The sequence below is a fragment of the Tachypleus tridentatus genome, chromosome 10 (genome assembly GCF_004210375.1).
Source record: "Tachypleus tridentatus isolate NWPU-2018 chromosome 10, ASM421037v1, whole genome shotgun sequence".
Taxonomy (NCBI): Eukaryota; Metazoa; Arthropoda; class Merostomata; order Xiphosura; family Limulidae; genus Tachypleus; species Tachypleus tridentatus.
In genome coordinates this window covers 129654620-129660619 of record NC_134834.1, presented here as the reverse complement: position 1 = coordinate 129660619, position 6000 = coordinate 129654620, and positions in this window count along the sequence as shown.

The window sequence follows — 6000 nt, the reverse complement described above, 5'->3', positions numbered from 1 at the left end:
CAAATATCGAGGTATTTTTACGAGATTTGGGGTTAATATATCCCCATCCAAAAAGCATTTAATTTATTACTTTTGTTATAGCTCTACAAAATGTGTTTAGAATGTTCGTAATGTGAAAAGTAGACTTCAATACTAAGTGTTAAGGTAATAACGTCAGTATGTGCTAAACTTTTGATGGAAGTAAAAAAAACAACAACCTTTGTCAAATCTAGCGTCCACACCGAACTGAAAACATTTAGGGACAGTAACACAAATAGGGGAGATTCTATATCATATGTGACCTCATATTAATATTTTTTGTTGGGTCACCATTACATGAACTAGGTTTTATATTACAGTAGAGCAAGTCTATCCATCTTATTAAGTTATTTTGAAAACTATACATGCTTAGTACATAAAAGAAATTTGTATCTTGTTTTCTGGCCGTTGAAGTTGAAAAAACAACAAAACCACCAAGAACGTAGAAGTAGTCAAGCGAAAAAACTCCGGAAATGCCTTCCTTCAAAATCCTGGTGAGAGACAAAGTGAAAACCCGGAATCTCCAAGACTATTCAGAGAGCAGATTATTTAAAAGTTGCTGGAGGGATATGTCAGCAAAGCCAAACGAAAAGGAAGACCAAGTACTGATAAAGGTCAACGGTTGGTGGAAAGACATAGTACTGGACAATATGAGGACAAAAAACACAAACCTGATTGTACTGTTTGCAACGATAGATACACAGCTGGATGGAAAAGAAAGCAGACTAATTATTTCTACAAACAGTGCAATCTCCCCATGTGCTTTTTACTATCATAACCATAAAGACTGTCGACGAGCTGCTGCACAAATTGTATACAATATTGTGCTTTACATGGCACTTCGTTGTGTATCGGGGTGTCTTCCTTTATTCCTGTTATTCTTATAATTGAATTTAACGTATATAGTATTGGGTACAATCACTGAACATTTCAAGGACTTTTGTTGAGCTATTGCCAAGATATCATGCTTTTAGTACTGATACCGTAATTAGTTGAAGTATCAAAAATATATATTCAGTGCCATGCCATACATTACAATTTTTTATTCAGTGCCGAAATGGTTAAAGTTTAGGAGGTGTAACAGTCAATGTGGTCACTAAAAGTTATTTGTGAATTTGTCCGTGTATATGAATAACAGATGATTATGTGGCATGCCATGACAGTTGAAAACAGTATCTTTTTCCAAAGTATTTATTTCTTGGAAAGAATTAAAGGACCAGTAGTGTACATCCAACACCGCCCTCTACATTCCGACACCCCTTTCAAACATGTAGTCTGCTTCCGGTCAGTTACCTCTTTCTTTCTTTGTGAACCTGACGATGACTGAAGAAGGTAATATACTTAAACCAAGCCAAGTTGTTTTGTCTATTTGAATAGGTTACTTTCCAAAGAAGTCCATACAGAAACATTTACCTGCTAACTAAAGAATCAAAGCTTGTAGTGTGTAGTCTTTACCGTGTGAAAGGGTAAGAACACGTTAACAATGTTAGGGCATTCGATCAACAAAATTTCATAAATAAATGTAAAAACCGCGTGAATATTTTGAAAAACGTTACTAAAATATCCCTGAATATATTATAATAATTAAAGAAAGTACTCAAATTTATGAATTGTCATTACATCAGTAACGGTTCTTATTAATAATTAACAATCACCTTCTACAATTTATACAAAGATTGAACCACAATACATAAAATTAGTACAAATACACCTACGAGAAATATACATCAAACTGTGGTGTATGATACTAGATAAGAACCGTATGAAATGTTTGGACGTATAAAAATACTTGCTATGTGAATTATTCTTACCTAAAACAATGATTTTCATGCCGCCCATCAAACGCGTTAAAAAAGTGGTATTCCGGCAATTACTAAACAACTTCCAATATTGTCTCAAAAATTACTAATTATCCTCATATAAATATGAAAACTACGAGCAATAACATGCATATTCGAATATTACTAGTCAGTATAAAAAGTGCTGGGTATAGGCAATAACTTCAATGACATACATGTATCATTGAATAACTACTAGGCTTTAATATCACGAGTTCAGATATTCAACGAGTTCGAGTACAACGGATCTGACAAGCTACCTCTTAATGTAGGTTAGCTTGTTTTAAATGTAATAACTTTAAATATTAATTAAATTTACTTCTGCGGTTCTAAGAATAAATTAATTAATGAGCATGTATTAAATATTTATGAACGGCTTAAATAGAACTTATATTGAATGTTTATGATAGTCCTGAGTTTCATGTTAAGTTTATTGGATAGGATTATTAGTAGTTTTTATATTCCACAGTTAATGGTTATGTAATTACAACTAGTCACTTAAGTTCCGTGATTCTTAGTTTGTGAACAGCGATAAAAGTAACTGAAATGTATTTCTGTTCTTCGTCAGAAACTTAAGTTCAGAAGTATGTAGCATAACTTACAAATGTAAATAGAAAACGTTAGATAAGTAGATTAATTAAACATTTTTTTTCTCTAAATCAAAATAATAAAAAAGGCTCCTATTTTCTGTGCGATTAGTATTGATTGGGTGAGGGTACGGGTGATATATAACGTAGTTGTTCATGTGTGAATGATAAAATATTTTTTCTGCCATTGTCTCGTGGGAGGCGTCTGAACCTCTTATACAGGTAACAAATGGTGGTGTTTTTTATTTCTCATAGTGTACAAACATTTTTTGTGCTTGACTACGGTAACCTATATTCACCTAACTAGTAAATTAATTCCAAATATATTTTTCAGTATTTAGTTTGTGTTTTTTTCTTCGGCTTCATATACGGGCCTAGGTCAAAACTTTGAAGAACTACCTGCCTAATAAAAAATAAATTCACCTATATAGACCACATAATAGCCTCTTCTCCAGGTGAAAACGAAATTGAGGTAAAATGAAATTGCAGATGACAGTGCATACAGTTAGCTTATATGTTAGTTGGACGATTAGGTATAGCAAACAAATGTAAGTTTTAATAAATAGTGACTTTATTGGTAAAACGAAATTAGTAAGCGATTGGAAAAATGGATATTTGTTTTATTTTCTTAATAATTGCTTACTAATCCATGTTTATCAAAGGTTACATTGGATGATATTAAATGTTTAACTTCAATTAGTTGAACAGTTACATAAGTATCGACTAATTTAGCATCCTAATATTCGTGATGCGTGGACAATATTGGCAAAGCAAAAAATATCAGAAACCAAGGTTAACAAAATATAGTAAAACCGCTTTGTTAACTAATCTAAAGACAACTTTGATTTGTCTGTACGCATATAACAGCTACTTTTTGCTCAAAAGAAATATATACGCGAAACGAAAGGTGCGCATTCATAAAATAACACGCTCAGCGTACCCACTGAAACTGGTTATTTGTGACACGTTACTAGGTTAAGACAGGCTTGTTTTACCTGAACAAGAAGGGCTCTCGTTACGGGTAAAAAGGTAACATTTTAACTGCAATTCAGTTTTATCATGTGTTCAGTGTCGAGTGTTAACGATATAATTTACAAAAAGGGCTGTAAGTTTAAATGCATTCGTTGTCTTCAGCAAGATGAAGTAACAACATTGAACTTTTTTTTTTTTTTTTTTTACGAAAGAAGTGTCGATAGTACCTTTCCGGGACTAGCCTTGGTATACGAGTTAACTCGCGAAATTCCCCATTATTTTTTTCGTTTTCCTCAGTCTTGTGGTTCTACTTTAGAAATCTTTAACTTTAGTCTACCAATACAAATAGAAATAAATTGGTTGCTAGCGATCTAGAACAAATTTTCTTTTAAATTGAATCTAAAATGATTTTACTACCTGAAATGTATAGAGGGCGTTAAAAATTAAGATATTTAAACAAGTAATGTTTTAATCTGTATATGTATAAGTAACAAACTGTGAGATCGAGCATCATATTATGAGTGTAACTAAGCTAAGTAATTTTAAGCTTACTTTTTATTATACTTGTTTGCATTGTGTCACTTATCAATGCAAAACACTGCACATTTATTTTTTCTTAATGTCGTACCATTCTGTGTTGAGTTGTAATGTTGTATATAACAAGTATTAAAACGTTATAAAGTTGATAAGTACAACGACGAGATTCATCCTTTTCGCCGATATGTTAACAACTTAATTAGAACAAAATATAATTTAGATTGAACCTTTACTTGTGAAAAAGTCAACTTTATATTTTCATGTTTAAACTTGACATACGATGCTCTTTCACTCTGTATTTTATTCTTTTAACTGTGAATACAAAATTTATACGTGATGCGTGAAAGTTCAGATAAATACATTGGCCCGGTCTGGCCAGATGGTTCATGCACTCGACTCATACTCTGAGAATCGCGGATTCGAATCCCCGTCACACCCAACATGCTCGCACATTCAGCCGTGGGGGCGTTATAACGTGCAGTCAATCCTACTATTCGTTGGTAAGAGAGTATCCCAAGAGTTGGCGGTGGGTGGTGATGACTAGTTGCCTTTCCTCTAGTCTTACACTGCTAAATTAGGGACGGATAGCGGAGATAGCCCTTGTGTAGCTTTGCGCGAAATTCAAAACAAACAAGAATGAACAAATATACGTAGGTAGTCCAATTATCAAGTGATTAAAGTTTCTTATAACAATTCACTGTTTGTAACAAAAACATTGGTTATTATAATACTTTTACAATAATAAACTTCAATTGTCACTTTTTTTTACACAAATAATCAGTTTTCTTTCATATCAGAAATTATACAAAGAATGAAAATTAAATCAGCCATGGACTTAGTTTAAAACATCTAGAATTGTATGGTGTCAACATTAGGGAATATTTAAATGTTTACTCGTATAACGGTGAAATAAAACAAATCATTTATACGTATAGCTATGGAATGCGCCAAAAACAGTAAGTATTTCGATCGTTTATATAAAATGGACAAACAACCTAGAAATTGCATTTCAGTATCTTTCAAGTTTTTTATGATAAAAGATAACGTACCTTTCCTTTCACGTTTTATAAATTCTATATGTTTACAATCTAAATAAGCTGTTACGTTCATTATACTAGGTTTCAATCTAGAGCTTGCATATTTGTCATTTAAATATAACATGCAAAGTTAGATACATAGTCTTAATTTCTTGAAGGTGTAATTATTTAAGCACGTAAACAAATATCGTTATCTTTCATCGCACAATTTGAACAATATTTTTGACATCGAAAGTATGAAACACACGAGTTCTTTCCGTGTTATTTTAACCAGTATTTATCCTACCACTTAATGTAATAAGTAAACGACTTACTGATTGTTATTGTTTAAAATACTAGAACTTCACACAGTATAAACATAAGACATTAGTATCATATTGCAAGCATACAATCTGGAAACAGAAGTTTACGAATTATTGTGGTCAAACACAAATTTGTGGAGACTGACATCAAAACAAGATTGTTTAGAGGGTGTCCTATACATACAGTATAGGACTGTAAAATATTTCAACTTAACCAGTCAATAACGTTTGCTATTTAATTTTTTTAATTACACTTAAAAGAACATTACATGTTATTTTCTCCATCTTTCAAAACGGTATGTACATTTAAACCGAATTATTTGTCAAATACATCACTAGTATTATAATTCTTTGATTATTTCATTTTTATAGATAAAAATTACAAAACAGGATTCTGTGATTAAATATAAAAATCACGCTGTGCCTGAAAAACTATCACTGTTATCCAAAGCCACTGAACATCGTAGTTAATAAATTATACAGATTTAAAAAATCCATAGGATTAGAATGACCAAGTCTATTTCGCAATCACTAGCTAGGTAGTCCAATAATCAAGTGATTTACAATATTTCAGCGTTTGTCATATTCATACTTAACAACAGGTACTATCAAGTCACCCCTTAAGTAACGTCCGATTTTAGTTTCAGAAAAAGAGAGAGGATTTCAAACGCTTTCAATATTATTTAATCAGTAATGTATGTTCCATTAC